Source organism: Ovis canadensis, chromosome 1, assembly GCF_042477335.2.
Source record: "Ovis canadensis isolate MfBH-ARS-UI-01 breed Bighorn chromosome 1, ARS-UI_OviCan_v2, whole genome shotgun sequence".
Lineage (NCBI taxonomy): Eukaryota > Metazoa > Chordata > Mammalia > Artiodactyla > Bovidae > Ovis > Ovis canadensis.
This window is the reverse complement of record NC_091245.1, coordinates 228,778,678-228,799,444: the sequence shown is the minus strand read 5'-3', so window position 1 is coordinate 228,799,444 and position 20,767 is coordinate 228,778,678. Positions and strand designations below refer to the sequence as shown.

The window sequence follows — 20,767 nt, the reverse complement described above, 5'->3', positions numbered from 1 at the left end:
TTTTCCCCAGTCTGGCTTAGAATAGTACTGGAGACATAGCAGACATGTGATAAATATTTCATTAATTACTCAGTAAATTTTTAATCTCAAAATTATTAGTATAAAATTAAATAATTTTATATTAACTTATATTAACATAAAATTATGAATATCTACCATGGGTAAAATGCTGAGTTTTTCCTATGAACTGAAATAAAATTTGAGATGTGGCCCTTGCCCTCAATATGAATCTCAACATCACAAAGTGAGGTTAAGATGATAAGACAAATGTGATCATTAGTTCTCTGTGCTACTTGGAAGGATTTGTTTCTCTCTCAATGTTCTATTAATATATTGATACTTTTTTTTTTTTTTGTCTCCTAAAGTCCACCTTTTTTCTTCCTATCTTGTTTTTCTTTTAAATGTTCTACTTCCCAGGGCTGCTGCTGCTGCTGCTAAGTCGCTTCAGTTGTGTCCGACTCTGTGCGACCCCATAGAGGGCAGCCCAGCAGGCTCTGCCGTCCCTGGGATTCTTCAGGCAAGAACACTGGAGTGGGTTGCCATTCCCTTCTCCAGTGCATGAAAGTGAAAAGTAAAAGTGACGTCGCTCAGTCGTGTCCGACTCGTCGAGACCCCATGGACTGCAGCCTTCCAGGCTCCTCCGTCTGTGGGATTTTCCAGGCAAGAGTACTGGAGCTGGGTGCCATCACCTTCTCTTCCAAGGCTAGTGTAACATAATCAAATGTGGGGAATGGTGAAAAGGGAACAGAAGCCAAAATGACTTTTCTTTCTGGAATTGGTCCTACACAGGTGAAAATACTCAGCATTAGACAGTCAGAGAGCGCTCATTCCTCTAAGTGGGTCATTTCCTAGTTCTCAACATCTGTTCTGACACTGGTTGACCCAGCTCAATTCTGCCCACTAAAGCAACCGACTCCAGTGTTCTTGCCTGGAGAATCCCCGGGACGGGAGAGCCTGGTCGGCTTCCGTCTATGGGGTCACAGAGAGTCAGACAGGACTGAAGGGACTTAGCAGCAGCAGCAGCAGCAACCATACAGGAAAACATAATAGCATTGGTGATTTGTTGCTTTTTACTCCCACATACAAAGACTGAATTTTAAAAAACATTTTATTTGACTTTACAGAGCAGATGTACTTGGAGACCTTTTTTCATCATCTGAAGCCTAAATGTCTCATACCCAAAAAGGTAAATTTGTTATAATTTCAGCTCAGTATTTCCTAGGCTGTTAGAATTCTTTTTTTTTTTTAATCTTGATGTTTGACAGCAAAACATCATGTATTATTATCAACTGAAGGATAAATTAATCCTAACAGTTTTACCTGATGTGATCCTTTCTTCTGTCACTTGCCTCTGAGAGGGAGAAGATATAATAAATAAATACCAAAGTGCCTGATATAACAAGTAGAGTTAAAAATCTGTTGGGTTTACAGGTGATGGGAGAATATACTGCTGGGGTCACACAGAGTCGCACATGACTGATGCGACTCAGCAGCAGCAGCAGTAGGCAAGGTAAATTAATGCAATGTTTTACCAGAAAAAAAAATGTGTGTGTATATATATATATATATATATATATATATATATATATAAAGAATCTTAAAATGGTCTAAATTATGTCTTGCAATTACACATTGGGGGTTGTATGCTATGAAAATAATACAAAATGTGGAGAGATATATCTGCACAAAGATAGTTGCCATTGTATTATTTGGAATGGTGAACCGTATGAAGCAATCTAGATGTTCAATAAGAAATAAAATTGGTGAGAAAAAATTATGATAAAACCTGGTAACTGACTAGTAGGGTACATATCAAAATGACACTTTACAGATTTTCTTAGTCACTTGAGAAAATGTTCCATAAAAGAACCAGAGTGTAACACTGTATATTCAGATAGGTCTTGAGTAAGTAAAAAAAGGAACTACATAGACAAATTTCACCTAACGGGAGCTCTGCCAAAGAGTGATTGCTTCTGGATGAAGAATTAATAGATAATGATTTTTATCTATTAATTCCCAGGCAGTAGGGCATCCCAGGTGGTACTAGTGGTAAAGAACCCACCTGCCAATGCGGGAGATGCAAGAGACAGGGGTTCAATCCCTGGGTCGTAAAGATCCCCTGGAGAAGGGCAAGCTAACCCACTCCAGTATTCTTGCCTGGAGAATCCCATGAACTGAGGAGCCTGGCAGGCTATAGTCCATGGAATTGCAAGGGGTCAGACATTACTGAAGCAACTTGGCACACACATTTTTATTTATAGTTTCATATAGTTTTGTATTTTCTACAGTAAACATAGGCCATGTTGATAATTGAGAGAAATAATGTTTTTGTAAGTGCAGTGGCTCCCCTTTCAGTTTGGAATTCTCTGAAGTTCTGCCCCAGTTGTGACCACATCCAGAACCTTAAGATTTCTCAGCTGCCTAATAAACTAGAGAAATTATTCTGTTCTGGATGATTCATTGAGGATTTGGCTTGAGCCACTGTGCTCATCACACATTCTTCCTGTTCCTGAGCAACAATTGTGGGGTTTATGAGCCCTGGAAGTGATAACATGTTAGAGCTGAAATTTGCTGCATTCTGATCTCTGTTACACAGATGTGGTTTTCATTGATTTTTATGGGAGATTTGTGCATATAATGAAGAGGAAAATGTCACTGATTTGTTTTAATTTAGCTTGAACAGTAACCCTTTACTCATGTGACTCCTTCTGTAAGAGATAAACCTGCTCTCCTTTTTGCTTTTTAGTTATGGAAAGCATTGGCTTAGATTCCTTTCACCAAGGAAGCCCCAGTGACTTCAGATCAGCCTAGGCATTTATATCTGAGTCATGTTATTGTGCGCTTTTCACTGGTTTAAACACTTAATCATCTCAGTTGCAAGTTAATGAAACCAAGATATGTATTTTCTTCCATCTCTTTCCCCTCCTACCAATTTGAGCTGGACAAAGGTTTCTTAAGCCTGGCTTTACTGACATTTTGTGATATATGAATTTTGTTGTGAGGGACTGTCTTGTGCATTGTAGGATGTATCTGTGTGTATGCTCAGTTGCTCAGTTGTGTCGAGCTCTTGGCAACCCTATGAACTGTAGCCTGCTAGACTTCTCTGTCTGGTGAGATTTTTCAGGCAAGAATACTGGAGTGGGTTGAGCGAAAGAAGCTGTATACAAAGAAGCACCTATGTAATTAAATACATTTAAATTTTGAGAACAGGTAAGTGGTAACTATTTTGAAAACTAATCTATGGTTAAGCAAATGAACGAATCCAGAAAAATAGAGGGATTAACTAAGTTGGGGCATCAGTGAACTTTCTGGAGTAAGTGGAAATATTTTATGTCTTTAAGAATGGACGCTAATGGATGTATCCATTTGTCGAAAATTCATCAAATTGTACCCTTAACATTTGTGCATTACATTGAATCTAGATTTTACTACCCCCCAAGCTACTGAGGACTTCCCTGGTGGCTCAGAAGGTAAAGTGTCTTGCTTACAATGCGGGAGACCTGGGTTCGATCCCTAGGTCGGGAAGATCCTCTGGAGAATGAAATGGCAACCCACTCCAGTACTCTTGCCTGGAAAATCCCATGGACAGAGGAGCATGGTGGGCTACAGTCCACGGGGTCGCAAAGAGCCGGACACGACTGAGTGACTTCACTTTCACTTTCACGCTACTGAATTCTAATAGTTGCTTGCCAGAGGTATGCGTTAGAAGCTGTGAAATTCCTTTTAGTGTAGTGTAAGCTTGAGAAAATGAGTAAATACATTGAGGATAATGGAAACCCAGTTTCTAAACGTTGGAGAAGAGAGTTACAAATAGGAATAGATGGAAGACTAGAATAAACCCTGTGGCATTGAATTAGATTTGGAGGTATTAAAATGAACTAATTGTGTAATTGTGTATGTACACATGACATGTGCTTTCCCTTTTCTAGCTTTGTTCACTGAACAGTTAGAAGCAATGCCATTCCATTACCAGTGAGCACACCTAGTGCCCATTTCTTGATTACTAAAAGCTATTCTCTAAAAGAAACCAGGGCTCCTTGGAGAAATAGTTGATATCAAGGGCCAGTGTGGGGAAAATATAAGATAATCTTGAGATACCTTGCTATACTAGAAAGTAAGGAAGTACTTAGAGTGATGAGGACTCATCAAAAAGATAAGGCACCAACTTGAAGGGGCTTCCTATTGGCTAAATCTGAGCAAATTGACTGTCTAAATTTAAAAAAAATGTTAGGAATAGGTTTTTCATTGAATAAAATCACACTCCATGAATCCCTAATGATAAGAAAGAATAGCAAATTTTTAGAGGGGTGACAAGACAAAGGAAAAAGACCTTCAATTTCTAGACTAGCAAACTATGTAAAGATTATTATTTGGAGGAACAAATGAAATATAGTCATCCCTTGATATCCATGGGTTTAGGACCCCACACAGATACCAAAACACTTAATAAAGTGTAAATGCTATGTAAATAGTTGCTGGTGTGTTGCAAACTTAGTTTCCTTTAAACTTTCTGGAATTTGGGGGAAAATATATTCAATTTGAAGTTGGTTGAATCTGTGAATGTGTAAACTGTGGTTATGGATGAGACTATATAAGAGCTAGTTGAAAGTTTGTTATGTAGGCTCATCTGGTAATATCTCTGGACTGATAAGGGTCTAGAGTTATCTCTAACGGTTGGCTAACTTCTCTCTTCTTGGTAGAAAGGGGAGGAGAGACAACTTTACATTTTGTGTCCTGCTTTTAGGCAAAACAGAGGAGGTAGAGACCATTTTTAAAAAAAAATGCATCTTTGAAATTGCTTTGAGCTTTATTATTTTGAATAATCCTTCCAGCAATGAAACATATTTTAGGATGGCATACCTACCCTTCATTATATTTAATGTACTACAGTAATATATACCACAAAGCTACTCCTTCTGAGATACTATTTCAAAAATAAATATATATATATCTGTTATTTATATGACATTTTATAATGGGAACTGTTTCCTTTTAACTCAAAGATAAAACCAGAAACATAAATAAGCAAAAAAAAATTTGTATCTCTTATAGATTTTTTTTTTTTACAGCTTTTAATGTTAACTCTAATTTACTTTTGTTATGCTTACCAGATGATTTTATCTCTTCCTGGAACACTGTTTCACTACTCAACAGTGAAACAATGCCTTTGTAATGTTAGTGCTAATTCTTGAATTTGACACCAGATGCTTCAGTTTGAGAAAGTATGGCAAGAACAGAATAAAAATTTGCATCTTTTAAATATATCTCCTCTTAGCTGTTTGCTTCATACTCCATGAATTTTATTTAAGGAAATTAAAAATTAGACTTTCTATAGCAATTGGAAACTTTGTTTATACACAGCTGCAAATTATATTTGACAAATAGAAAATAAAATTTCATCAGAAGCTATGTTTTGCAAATAGCACATGCTTTCCTGGAGTTTTAACTGAAAATTTAATTTTTTTTATCTATAAGCATGAAGATGCATTTAAGGGGTAATTAACAGGAAACCATTTACCTAAGTTAAGTCTCTTGGATAAACATGATTTTGAATCCTTGGGAACTGAATTTTTATAATCAGGATTAATTAATTTCTCAGGAAGGGATGTATTTGCCTAAGAGGTATTAACTACTGAATGTGAAGTGTGGATTTGAGAGATAAACCTTCAATGTGAAACTCCATCGCCCTTTCCAAATCATTAGACATGATTTATATGGGGGCTTCTAGTTGTAGTTATCTTTGGAAGCTGCATTCCAGAAAGGAGTTGGAAATAAAGCTGAAAATTTTCCCCCTAGGAACATTGTAGAGTGGGGAGGAGGGATGATAAAAGTAAAAGAACACCTGGTCTGGGATCATGGGACCTGGCTCCATTAAATACCTTTCTTTTTCTTACCTGTAAAATGAATGCATTGGGTTATATGATCTCCCAAGTTTCTCTGACGTCTAAGTTCTGTGACTATGAGACAAATAGGGTAGAAATAATAAAAATAAAGGGTACTTTTTAAGCTAAATTGAAAAGGAAACTAAATAGAAAGTTGTACAGTGAAAAACTTCGGCTTTGTCATGGATGCTTCTTCTTAGAAATTCTTTGGTACTTGTACCACTGGTGTTGATTACATGAAAACAATTAATTGGGTTTTGTTAATTAATTCCATAGAGAAAGAAAACAAAAAATACTCCACTCAGATAAATGGAAAGGAATATAGGAGATATGGCTAAATGAATTCTCTATTCTAAGAGATTCATTTTGTATCAACAAATCAGTTTTTAAAATCATGATGATACTCTGTGACTTAATATTATATGAGGGAGCTAAGGTTGGAAAGGTTCTGACTCATTGTCTGAAGTAAAAAGTAGAAAAATTAGGATTTTTTTGGAAAAAAACAAAACAACTTATTTAGGAGTCTGGTCATGACTGGTTTTGGGTGGAATTTTGTGACCTGAGTAAAGAGTTGGTGGTTATTGTACTCTGTGGTTATAAATGAAATTAAGCCTTCTTATAGGTAACACAGGTAAGTCATTAGAGTATGTGTCTTGATGTGTACAAATTGTTAATATCTCTGTGAAGGGAAAACCTTAGTCTCTCTGCAATTTTTTTAATGCTCTGCATTAACCTCTTATATTGTCTTTCCTCCCATGTTATTCAACTATTCCAGCTGCGAGGTCTCTAATCCTGGTACTTCTCTGCCACTCGGGCACCACCTCTCCCTTAGGAATCATTTGATAGCCTTCATACGAAACTGTCCACCCAAATACATATATACTTGGAACCTTTTAATGTGGAAAGCACTCAAAATGAAATGACCCCAGTGAGGGTTCCTGCCATGTCCCATTGCTGCAAGTGGAGGTCTTATTTTAAAGCTCTTTGAATGCAGTCTCTTTTATCAGGCTCCCTGGGTATAGTGGATGCTTAATAAATAATGATGAAGGCTTTAAATCTCATTTTACAAATGAGAAATCAGAAGTGCTTTCACTGATGTGGATTTACAAATCATCTATTGAGTCAGCCCTTCTCCTCAGGATCTCTCTGGAGTATATACAGTTTAACCTGAGGTGCAACATCAGGTGAGTAGATAAAATGAACATGTTTATCTACTGCACAGGGTGGAAGAAATAGACTTTCCAAAACCATAAAAATATTGATAAATGAAGGGATTTTTATTGTTAGTGGCAAGGAATAGAGAATGTGCCATATTATAACATGACTATAGAATATGCATGATATAATTATTTGCTTTTCAAAATAAAATTGGGAATAAATGTTGTGATGTTATTTAAGGATAAGCCTGTCACGTGAGAAGTGGAAATAGAAAAAAAAATTCTATACACTATTTTGCATGAATATAAAATCAAATGAAAATATCTGAACTTCCTATAAGTAAGGCACTCTGCTCTGTACTATAATATAAGAGCCTATGGACAGGGAGATGTATGTGGGGTCAGGGATGGACTAGACTAGGGAAAGGTTGAGAACAAAAAAAAAAGCCAAACAGATGTCTTTATTTCAACCTTGATTAAAATGATTATTATTAAGATAATGGAATGCAGTAAGAATTCTAAGGAGAAAGAGACTATACAATCCAGAGAATTAGAGAAAGCTTTGTAAAGAATTTACAAGAAGGATACATTTTCAACAAACTAAAATAGAGGTGGAAATGGCTGCATTTTAGATCTAGGAATCAGCTCTCCTTCTATAATAAATTGTTAAGTATCTACTGCATTCCTGCCTAGGGTAGAAAATGGCACCCTGAAATGAATACACCTGATTTATAATTCTAGAAACTTCCAACCTGGGCAGACTTGTCTTACTGGATCTGTGTTCCAGGAGGGATTCTTTTTGCCACTGGAGACCTATGCCATTATAGTGATACCCTTAGTAATCCCAGTGGGGGAAAATACTTCCAGTTCTTACCCTCAAAGTCTTCAGAAGATGATTGGAGAAGTCTCAGCCTTTCTTTGCAATTTATATCCCAATTCACTAGTTTTCCTTAGATCCAGTTACTTTGCACAGATTGAGACATGTAAAAAAAAGTGATTTCTTGAAGGTATACCTTTCACAAAAGTATGAGCCACATGCATGTTCTTTCAGTTCTGATTCCCCTCCCTTCTCATTTCTCCCCTTCTTTCTCTCGAACCCTGCTTTCAGACTCATGGAGTCTGGTACACTGCCATCTCTTAGGAAGATTTTCACTTCTCACTGAAGGAGGAGGTTGTCTCTTTCTGAACACCTTGTGAATGCAAGAACTTATACTTCTTATATGATGAGGTATTTTAGTTCAGACTGCTGTACCAAAATGCCTTAGGCTGAGTGGCTTAAATAACAAACATTTATTTCTCAATTTCTGGAAGCAAAGACATCTAGGTACTGCCAGATCTGGTGTCTGGTGAGATCCTGCTTCCTGGATTGTATGTGAATGGCAGAGAGTGGAAGCAAGCTCTCATGTCTCTCCTTATAATGGCACTAATCTTATTCATGAGGACTTCACCCTTATAAATATCTCCCAAAGTCTCCATCTTCTAATACCATCACATCGGAGGTTTGTGTTTCAACATATGAATTTGGAGGGGGGCAGACACATGCAGTCAATTTGATGACTCCAAAGGCATGGTAGAGGTTTTTATAGGCTTTAGCCAGTGTTTAAAGGTGATGGAATTCCAGTTGAGCTGTTTCAAATAATGAAAGATGATGCTATGAAAGTCCTGCACTCAATATACCAGCACATTTGGAAAACTCAGCAGTGGCCACAGGACTAGAAAAGGTCAGTTTTCATTCCAATTCCAAAGAAAGGCAATGGCAAAGAATGCTCAAACTACCACACAATTGCACTCATCTCACAGGTTAGTAAAGTAATGCTACAAGACAGGCTTCAGCAATACATGAACCGTGAACTTCCTGATGTTCAAGCTGGTTTTAGAAAAGGCAGAGGAAGCAGAGATTAAATTGCCAACATCTATTGGATCATGGAAAAAGCAAGAGAGTTCCAGAAAAACATCTATTTCTGCTTTATTGACTATGCCAAAGCCTTTGACTGTGTGGATCACAATCAACTGTGGAAAATTCTGAAAGAGATGGGAATACCAGACCACCTGACCTGCCTCTTGAGAAATCTGTATGCAGGTCAGGAAGCAACAGTTAGAACTCGGCAGGGAACAACAGACTGGTTCCAAATAGGAAAAGGAGTACATCAGGGCTGTATATTGTCACCCTGCTTATTTAACTTATATGCAGAGTACATCATGAGAAACGCTGGACTGGAAGAAGCACAAGCTGGAATCAAGATTGTCAGGAGAAATATCAATAACCTCAGATATGCAGATGACACCACCCTTATGGCAGAAAGTGAAGAGGAACTAAAAAGCCTCTTGATGAAAGTGAAAGAGGAGAGCAAAAAAGTTGGCTTAAAGCTCAACATTCAGAAAATGAAGATCGTGGCATCTGGTCCCATCACTTCATGGGAAATAGATGGGAAAACAATAGAAACTGTGTCAGACTTTATTTTTTTGGGGCTTCCAAATCACTGTAGATGGTGACGGCAGCAGTGAAATTAAAAGACGCTTACTCCTTGGAAGAAAAGTTATGACCCACCTAGATAGTATATTCAAAAACAGAGACATTACTTTGCCAACTAAGGTCCATCTAGTCAAGGCTATGGTTTTTCCTGTGGTCATGTATGGATGTGAGAGTTGGACTGTGAAGAAGGCTGAACGCCAAAGAATTGATGCTTTTGAACTGTGGTGTTGGAGAAGACTCTTGAGAGTCCCTTGGACTGCAAGGAGATCCAACCAGTCCATTCTGAAGGAGGTCAGCCCTGGGATTTCTTTGGAAGGAATGATGCTAAAGCTGAAACTCCAGTACTTTGGCCACCTCATGCGAAGAGTTGATTCATTGGAAAAGACTCTGATGCTGGGAGGGATTGTGGGCAGGAGGAGAAGGGGACGACCGAGGATGAGACAGCTGGATGGCATCACTGACTTGATGGATGTGAGTCTGAGTGAACTCCGGGAGTTGGTGATGGACAGGGAGGCCTGGCGTGCTGCGATTCATGGGGTTGCAAAGAGTCGGACACAACTGAGCGACTGAATTGAACTGAAAGTTGATGATGTGACCTAAATTATATTCACTTTTCCTCCTAGCTAACTCGGAAGAAAGACCTTTTTTCCCTCAGTCTGAGCATCCTTTTTTTACCCAATAAAAATAAATCTAAGTATATGGAAAGGAGATTTCCCTTGTTGGCTTGACATTAGCCCTGCCCTTTGTGAAATAACAACCCGGTAAACACTGTGATGGGAGTATTGGACTCCTAGGTCTTTTTATATGACAAAAGTCACCATCTAGCTCTAGTTGGCTCTCTCGGCCATTTGGGATGAATGGTGCCAGCTCCGTATAAATGTTCTCTGAATCTAAATATACCTTGATAGATGGAATTTGTACCTGTGTGTATATGTGTGTACATGTGTGAGGAGGTCACTTTCTTTCTGGAAAGCTTAGTATGGGGGAAGTGTTAAAAGAAAGCTCAGGTGTCTGGACAAGTGATCTTGATTATTAAAATACCAAAATGCATTTGCCATCAGGTAGGCATCTATTAAGAGACTGCACTACATAAAGTGAAGTGTATGCGTAGATTGCACAAGATAGAATCAGGTAAGACCCAAGAGAATAGCTAGCCATCACTTTTGAAACAAGCTTTGGCTGCTACCCAGGTTCCAAATACATCTAATGCAAAGGAGAGTGGAGAGGAATTTTCCTGAAAAAGGAATTTTAAATGATGTACTCTATATATAGTTCCATACCACTTTACTCCCCCGGAAAGATGACATTTGTTTTAGGGAGGTAGATTTGAATAATTTGCCTCTTTGGGTTGTTAATCAGTATGCAGAGTTTCAGCCAAGAAAAGCCAATTTCTCTCCTGTAATTTTAACCCTCTTGGAAAGTGTTGGGGTTTATACTTCAGTTACTCAGGTAGCCTCCTCTCCTTGTTTTGACTGATGGTGAATAAATACTAACAATTCTTTATTAGAGGCGTATCCATGTTCTTTATATCAGTGAATTCTGTAGCCATGGGGGCTGGCTTCCTCCTCAGGTGTAGATTATGAGGTCTGCGTAGCCCCAATGAACCTCTTGGCTTCCAGGTTTATTGTCTTTGTCAAGGGCCCTTCATTCTCTTAGTGATTTTCTGTCCATGGCCCTGACAGAATCAGAATCATGGATCACTCACGCACTTGGTGGTTTGCTAGAAAGATTCACAGATTTCAACATCATAGTCTCATGCCCACAGTTCAGGTTTATTAGAGCAGCACAGTAAGGACACATAACCAGATCAGGAGAGGAAAATACATTCAGCAGAGTCTGGAGAAATCCATGTGCAGGCTTCCTATGCCCTCTTCCTCTTGGAAAGGGTAGCACAAAGCACACTCTCCCTCTGCAAGAAAAAGTACATCTGCATATATGTAACGTGTCTGCCTAGGGAAGGCTACTTGTGACTGACTTCAGGGTTTTCACTGGAGAAGACCAGAGACACACCCATGCCCAATAAAATTCTGAACTAAGAGAGAAAAAGGGTGGGTGCTCATCATAAGAAACGTTGTTTATACAGTTTAAACAATCTGGCCCAGCAGTCCAACTTCACCACTTAGTGAATAATTTAAAAGCTACCTTCCTAGATGCCAGACAGAGGTAAATCTCAAATGCAAGACCTTCCAGAGATAGCAGCCTTGGGGAAGTTTCGTTAGCTGTTTCCTGCAAACTTTCCTACTTTTGTTGCTTTGGAAGCAATGATTTATTTTGAGTTCATATATGATATTTGCTTCTTAACGGCCCTTACCCTCAGTTTTTTCATCTGGAAAATAGGTTTGGAATCCAGTTACCAGTGATTTTGCACAAAACAATTTAATTCAGAGCATTTGGTTATAAAGTAGGTTGGCTGATATTGATGCCAAAAACTCAGCCTCTGTGCACTGATGCCAAATAGAATCTGAGAGACAGAGTTTTGGGTGAAGTAGCAAAGAATAGCTTTATTGTTTTGCCAGGCAAAGGGGGACACAGCAGGCTCATGCTTCTTAAAAGCTGTTTGTCCTAACCCAGGGGGATTTGGTGAAGAGTTTTATAGCAATGATTCAAGGGTGATGTTTCTGATGAGAATTAGGGTACGTGCAGGGCCTGCATTCCTTTAATCTGGCTTTAGCTGGTCTCTTGATGAGCTTCTCTGCTTCTTAAGGCTATCAAAACTTGAATGTCTCTCTGAAACGAAAAATGCTAACATCTTCCATTCGTGGGGGGTTTAATTCTGTAAAGAGCTCAAAGATATTGTTAAGTGTATCCCTTGAGGTGGAAACAGGACCTTACGCCAAAGGTGCACTATGTTTTCCTAGCTGCTCCTCCCTTGTCTCTGCATCTCCTCCCTTCCCACTGTTTGAAAGACTTCCATGCCTAGAAGACCTGTAGGGTCCTGCTCGGTTTGAGTATGACAATTTTATCTAAAACAGATACCTTCTTAAAATTAACTCAGGACTTTTATGCTAAAGTGTTCGTAAATAAATTGAAATGCTCTCCAAAATACTATTTATTATTCCTACTTTTTTGGCTCCCATCATGGTAGATCATTGCCCTCTCCAGACAGTCCTGAGCTCTGTGTGCGCTCTCAGGATTAGGCACTTTGGGTGACAGAGGAGCTGCTTTGGGAATCCTGGAATGTGACCTTTGTGGAGAAATTGACATCACTTTGTGCCTCACCTGTTCATTTTAGAAATGAAACAGTGGAAGCATCTGGTCTCACTTTGTAGCATGAAAGTTAGAAGCACAGATTCTAAATGCAGGTGGCCTCATCCTGAATTTTAATTCTTCCACTGACTGGATTTTTATCCTGGGAAAATGACTTTAATTCTCTGAGCCCTAGCTCCCTATCTTTGAAATGAGATAAAAACAATAATACATTGGATTGTCCAGTGCCTTAAGTGAGCTGGTACACATAAAGTACCTATAACAAGTACCTGGCACTTGGTAAGTTCCATATATATACTTATGATTATTAGTATAAACTTTATTGATGTCTTCAACATTGTGTTGTGTAATAGAAAATAGACTTTTGAATCAGGGAGATTAGCATTCCTTTCTAGCTCAGCCCCTTATTATCTGTATGACTTTGGGAAAGTTACACAACCGCTCTGAATTCTTTTCTCCCTAGATAAGAAAGTGGAAATGATCTTTATCAGGTAGGATTTTGTATGTTTAGGGTTAGAAATATCAATAAAACAGCACATTGTAGATGTGCTCTTTTTATAGAGCACCTGGTATGTATTAGGCCTTATTCTGGAGTCTGGAGAAGTGTTATAGAATAAGACAAGCCTGACTGCAAGGAGATCCAACCAGTCCATTCTGAAGGAGATCAACCCTGGGATTTCTTTGGAAGGACTGATGCTAAAGCTGAAGCTCCAGTACCTTGGCCACCTCATGCGAAGAGTTGACTCATTGGAAAGACTCTGATGCTGGGAGGGATTGGGGGCAGGAGGAGAAGGGGATGACAGAGGATGAGATGGCTGGATGGTATCATGGACTCGACGGATGTGAGTCTGAGTGAACTCTGGGAGATGGTGATGGACAGGGAGGCCTGGCATGCTGTGATTCATGGGGTCGCAAAGAGTTGGACACGACTGAGTGACTCAACTGAACTGAACTGTTTGCTTGGGCTTCTCTGGTGGCTCAGACAGTAAAGAATCTGCCTACAGTGTAGGACACCCGGGTTCAATTCCTGTGTCGGCATGACCCCTGCAAAAGGCAATGGCTACCCACTCCAGTAGTCTTGCCTCAAGAATTCCATGGAGAGAGAAGCCTCGTGGTCAACAGTCCATGGGGTCACAAAGAGTCGGATATGACTAAGCAGTTAGCACAATTAACACTACTTATTGCTTAGTGTCGGAGAAGGCAATGGCACCCCACTCCAGTACTCTTGCCTGGAAAATCTCATGGACAGAGGAGCCTGGTAGGCTGCAGTCCATGGGGTCGCTAGGAGTCAGACACGACTGAATGACTTCACTTTCACTTTTCACTTTCATGCATCGGAGAAGGAAATGGCAACCCACTCCAGTGTTCTTGCCTGGAGAATCCCAGGGACGGGGGAGCCTGGTGGGCTGCCGTCTATGGGATCACACAGAGTCGGACATGACTGAAGTGACTTAGCATAGCATAGCATTACTTAGTGTAAGGATGGGCACATGGTAAATAAATACACGCTACATCATCAATTGGGGCTTCCCCAGTGGCTCACTGGTAAAGAATCTGCCTGCAGTGCAGGAGATACAGGAGACAGGGGTTTGATCCCTGGATTAGGAAGTTCCCCTGGAGGAGGAAATGGCAACCCACTCCAGTATTTTGACCTGGAACAAAAATACCATGGACAGAGGAGCCTTGTTGGGCTACAATCCATGAGATCTCAGAGTCAGAGGATTGAGCGACTAAGCAGGCCCATCATCAGTTATCAGATAGTGATAAGTGCAATGAGGTGAAAAGCCCCAGGGAGATGATACAGCCAGGAGAGGCATGGAGAGTGATTCAAGGCTGAGATAGTAGTTTTCCATAGGGCGTGAATGGGCAATCTTTAGGAGAAAGTGACATTTATACAGGCACTGTTACAGTATGGTGAATTAGGGAGAAGGAAACACCCTCTTCCAACAACACAAGAGAAGTTTCTACACATGGACATCACCAGACAGTCAACACCGAAATCAGATTGATTATATTCTTTGCAGCCAAAGATGGAGAAGCTCTATATAGTCAACAAATCAAGACCAGGAGCTGATTGTGGCTCAGATCATGAACTCCTTATTACCAAATTCAGACTTAAATTTAAGAAAATAGGGAAAATTGTTACACCATTCAGGTAAGACCTAAATCAAATCCCTTATGATTATAAAGTGGAAGTGAGAAATAGATTTAAGGGCCTATATCTGATAAAGTGCCTGATGAACTATGGAATGAGGTTCGTGACATTGTAGAGGAGACAGGGATCAAGACCATCCTCATGGAAAAGAAACACAAAAAAGCAAAATGGCTTTCTGGGGAGGCCTTACAAATAGCTGTGAAAAGAAGAGAGGTGAAAAGCAAAGGGGAAAAGGAAAGATATAAGCATCTGAATGCAGAGTTCCAAAGGATAGCAAGGAGAGATAAGAAAGCCTTCTTCAGCAATCAATGCAAAGAAATAGAGGAAAACAACAGAATGGGAAAGACTAGAGATCTCTTCAAGAAAATTAGAGATACCAAGGGAACATTTCATGCAAAGATGGGCTTGATAAAGGACAGAAATGATATGGACCTAACAGAAGCAGAAGATATTAAGAAGAGGTGGCAAGAATACACAGAAGAACTGTACAAAAAAGATCTTCATGACCCAGGTAATCATGATGATGTAATCACTAATCTAGAGCCAGACACCCTGGAGTGTGAAGTCAAGTGGGCCTTAGAAAGCATCACTATGAACAAAGCTAGTGGAGGTGATGGAATTCCAGTTGAGCTGTTTCAAATCCTGAAAGATGATGCTATGAAAGTACTGCACTCAACATACCAGCAAATTTGGAAAACTCAGCAGTGGCCACAGGACTGCAAAAGGTCAGTTTTCATTCCAATCCCATAGAAAGGCAGTGCCAAAGAATGCTCAAACTACCACACAATTGCACTCATCTCACATGCTAGTAAAGTAATGCTCAAAATTCTCCAAGCCAGGCTTCAGCAATACATGAACTGTGAACTCCCTGATATTCAAGCTGGTTTTAGAAAAGGCAGAGGAAGCAGAGATCAAATTGCCAACATCCACTGGATCATGGAAAAAGCAAGAGAGTTCCAGAAAAACATCTATTTCTGCTTTATTGACTATGCCAAAGCCTTTGACTGTGTGGATCACAATCAACTGTGGAAAATTCTGAAAGAGATGGGAATAGCAGACCACCTGACCTGCCTCTTGAGAAACCTGTATGCAGGTCAGGAAGCAACCGTTAGAACTGGGCATGGAACAACAGACTGGTTCCAAATAGGAAAAGGAGTACGTCAAGGCTGTATATTGTCACCCTGCTTATTTAATTTATATGCAGAGTATATCATGAGAAACGCTGGACTGGAAGAAACACAAGCTGGAATCAAGATTGCCGGGAGAAATATCAATAACCTCAGATATGCAGATGACACCACCCTTATGGCAGAAAGTGAAGAGGAGCTAAAAAGCCTCTTGATGAAAGTGAAAGAGGACAGTGAAAAAGTTGGCTTAAAGCTCAACATTCAGAAAACGAAGATCATGGCATCCAGTCCCATCACTTCATGGGCCATAGATGGGGAAACAGTAGAAACTGTGTCAGACTTTAATTTTTTGGGTTCCAAAATCATTGCAGATGGTGACTGCAGCTGTGCAAATCAAAAGATGCTTACTCCTTGGAAGAAAAGTTATGACCCACCTAGATAGTATATTCAAAAGCAGAGACATTACTTTGCCGACTAAGGTCCATCTAGTCAAGGCTATGGTTTTTCCTGTGGTCATGTATGGATGTGAGAGTTGGACTGTGAAGAAGACTGAGCGCCAAAGAATTGATGATTTTGAACTGTGGTGTTGGAGAAGACTCTTGAGAGTCCCTTGGACTGCAAGGAGATCCAACCAGTCCATTCTGAAGGAGGTCACTACTGGGATTTCTTTAGAAGGAATGATGCTAAAGCTGAAGCTCCAGTACTTTGGCCACCTCATGTGAAGAGCTGACTCATTGGAAAAGACTCTGATTTTGGGAGGGATTGGGGGCAGGAGGAGAAGGGGACGACCGAGGATGAGATGGCTGGATGGCATCACTGACTCGATGGATGTGAGTCTGAGTGAACTCCGGGAGCTGGTGATGAACAGGGAGGCCTGGCGTGCTGCAATTCATGGGGTCGTAAAGAGTTGGACACGACTGAGCGACTGAACTGAACTGCGGTGACCTGGGAGTTAAAGGGTTCCAGGCCAAGGGAATAGCATAGGTAGAAGCCTGGAGATAGGAGACAGCTTGCCATGCATCAAGAAAAGTAAAACAGCTGATGTGGCAGGAGAGTAGTGAAGGGGTTCAGAATGAGCCTTCCCAAAATGTGTGGCTTATTGATGTATGGATTATTTTGAGCGGAAGGCAATCAAGACCCACAGGCTCAAGAAAAACTTTATTTCTTCCTTTAGTACCTGAAAGAATTTAGAGAGGGCACCTGGCCCAATAAAGGCTTATTACTAGAGACAATTTTTTTTAAATTATTTTTAAAAATGGTGGTAAAAGTCACATAATATAAAGCATACTACTTTAACCATATTTAACTTTGTAGTTCAGTGGCAGTAAGTACATTCACTTTGTTGTGCAACTGTTACTATCACCCATCTCCCAAATTTTTCACTTACCTATACTGAAACTCTGTCCTCATTAAACACTTATTCCCCATTCCCCCGCCATCTACCAATGTTATCTAAATGACCTCTCTGTTTCTCTATATGGCGGGAGGAACATTTATTGTTCTGTGAATTGCCCTCCTCTCCTTTGAAGCCCAGGCCCTCATCCCATTCCATAGCTCAGGACAGTCTAGAAGCCTCAACTACCGAACTTGCCCTTAGGTCCCATATTTTTATGGGGCCTCCACACATATGTAATTAAATTTTTTGTTTCCCCTACCAGTCTATCATATGGTAATTTGATTATTAGATCAGCCTGAGAACCAAAAAGGGAAGAGGGTAAAATTTTCCTCCCCCATGGTGGTAAGCAATGGGAGAAGGATGAAGTTAGAGAGACAGGCAGAGGAATGACAGGTCAGCAGGACCTTAGACTACTCAAGGGAGAAATGTTGGATTTTCTTTAAAGAGGAAGAAGGAACCATTGTGCAGTGTAGACAGAAGGCACATTCTAATTTTCATTTAAAGAAGGCTCAGTTGGTAGCAGGGCAAGGGAGAGCAGGTAGGAGTTTCATTCAGAAAATAAGGTAAGTGCTGGTGGCCAGGACTAAGAGGGAGCAATGAAGATGCTGAGACTGCATGATTACAAATATTATTACTAATTATATTATTTGTTTTAGGTTGTAATTGCCAATATTATTAGCCTTAAACAACTGTACTTTCATTCTGAGCAACAGAAATGCAAGTTAACCTTTCCTCAAATAATTTTCTTGAAGAGGTTCTTTGGTATTTTTGAAAGAAGAATATCCTAAAGGAGAAATGTTATGAAGTGGCCTTATTTTATTCTCCTCACAGCTATGTGGGAGAGAGCTTATTACTTTTGTGATTTCTCATATTTCCTCATTATAAACCCCCAAACCACTTAGAAGAGAAAGGAGTGTAAACACCTTGGGTGTCATGTGTGCAATGATGATTCTGCAAATGTCTTATGAACTTGTCTTCACTGGTTATAGAGTTTTCCTTCAGGATGTCTGCTTCCTGCTCCTGTAATGGACTGTTGAATTTCCCCAGAGTAGGTGTGAAAGCTTGGTTGTCAGGGTGGTTATGGTCCTTTATGCAGGTTGCTACCTACCCTGTTCGAATGTTTTTCATTTGTCAATATTTGATTGGATTCTTTCATTTGTGATTCAATGTCTAGATTAAACTCCATTGCTTCTCTGTTCCTCCTCAAGACTTTATTATGTGAAAAAAAAGTCTGTGTTCTCTTGTGCTGATTTTCTTTTCTCTCTCTCTCTCTTTTATTTTTTTGAGGGAGAAGCCATCTGTAGCAATGCTGCATATTGAAAAATGTTTAGATCTGGCTACCATGAGCCGGAACACTGCATAAAGGGCTGGGTAAGAAAATGGTTCACCATGCTTGCCAGGTAGGAATAAAGTTCAAGGAAACCTTTAAGCACTCAAACAGATCACTTGGGTAAAAATAGAAAGCCACTCTTTAATGTCATATATTTACCTGTAGGCAGGAAACTATGGAAGTAGATACACGCAGGTACTTCAGAAGTCTTAGAGTGTGGCAGGCTGAAATAATTTTCCTTTGTGAGGCCACAGACCACTTTCTAGTCTGAAGCAGAAAAAGCAGAGCTTTTTTCCTTTCCTTTGAAAGGGCCTGATGGAAGTTGAAACTTAGTGCTTGCTCTGCCAACTTTTTGTGAAATATTTGGCAAGTTACTTCTCCTCTAGGGTTCTCATTTATAAAATAAAGGGTTAGATCAAAAGATTTTTAAGGTCTCTTCTTAACATAAATAGCCCTTGAGAGGGGCTGATGTCATTCCGGTTACTCTTTATGTTAATATCTCTAGCTATTCTTGAACTTGATGATTATTTTATTAAATAACTCATTCAGAGAGTATTTGATTCTTTATCTTAAATATCTGTTAGAAAATTTAAAATATTTTTTGAGTAAAACATAGTTTTAATGAACACCATAAAAGTGTCTAGTTTGATATAACAAGACCATTTTCACATCTCCATAGGTGGGCCAGGATAACAATATTTTAATAAAAATTTTAAAAATAGTCTTTAAAATGAATGTTTTTACCAGGTCATGTTCTTATGAATAAACTATTACAAAATGTTTGTTAAAAACAACAACAGTGGCATCTGATGGAATCTGCTTATTGCCAGTATAAAATATCACTATTATATAAACATCTCATTTCATTTCCCCAATCACATGTATATAAGTATTACTAATTTCTTTTTCAGAGGAGGCAACTGGAGCAGAAAGTGTAAGACTTTTGCCTAAAATATTGTTTTCACTACAAACTCAAGTTCAACCCAATATATATTCATTGTACACAGTGTCAAACAGTGTTAGACAATAAGAGGCAAAGGGGAAGGAGATGGTCTCAGGCCACCAGAAACTTCAGGATGAAAGAAGCAGTTGGGTATATAGAGTTGGTCCTCCTGCTTCTTTCCTGGGCATTGTGTTACACCTGTTGTATTACTTATTTATTTTATTATCCATCTCTCCCCATTAGAATGTGAGCTTCATGAAAGCAGAAAGCACATTTTTGTTGTTTCCTCTTTATTATCTAAAACATTGAACAATGCTGGCTATATAGTAGGCACTTGAAATACTATGTTCACTGAATGAATGCGTGACTGGATGAACAGTCTGTAGCACAGAGGGTACTGAACACTGATACAGTAGATATTTTCAAGGGTAATGCTGTGGAGACACAGCGTAAGGGGAGGTTAATTTTGACACATCATGAAGAAGACTTCACAAAAGAGGAGGTATTTGAATTGAATTTAAAGCAGAGGCAGAGAAAAGGCAGCTATGGAGAGTATAGAGTAGAATGAGAATGAGGGGAATAATAGCTTACACTAACTGGGCACTTGTTCTACACTAGGTATTGTTTTAAGCCTGTGAAACACACATCATCTCTTTTGTTCTTCACAAAAGTGAAGAGTTGATGCTTGGAAAAGTGGATGCTTCATTACTACCCTGATTGAGGAGGGGTAAACTATATAAGGTGGGGAGTAAATAGAAATGAAAAGGTTTGTATTTTGGAACACCTTTCACGCCAGGATAAGGAATGTGGATTTATTCCTGAAGGACATGAAGAACCATTTGTGGTAGAATGACTTCATCAGATCTAAGTTTGAGAGAGGTGACTTTGATTCTGAGGTGGTAGATGGTTTATAAGTTAAAGAAATTGCTACCACGTTGGTCAGTCAGGAGACCATTTCACTAATTCAGAAAAGGTAATTATGATGTGGCCTCTCCAAAGAAGATGAAAAGGAGAGAAGTGGGACCTTTGAGGGACACTGTGGTGTTAGGATTGACAGAAGTTTAAATCAAGCATTACTCTGAGTTTTTAACACTGAG

The 20,767-nt window shown here is 39.4% G+C and overlaps 1 long non-coding RNA gene across 1 annotated transcript in view; it reads left to right on the top strand.

Moving 5' to 3' along the window:
* LOC138424290 (uncharacterized) overlaps nucleotides 1-20,767 on the top strand; it is a 173,590-nt gene that overhangs the window by 32,678 nt on the left and 120,145 nt on the right. The window contains exon 2 of the long non-coding RNA XR_011250730.1: nucleotides 1,125-1,186. This is a non-coding gene — a long non-coding RNA (uncharacterized lncRNA). The remainder of the gene's footprint in view (nucleotides 1-1,124; nucleotides 1,187-20,767) is intronic.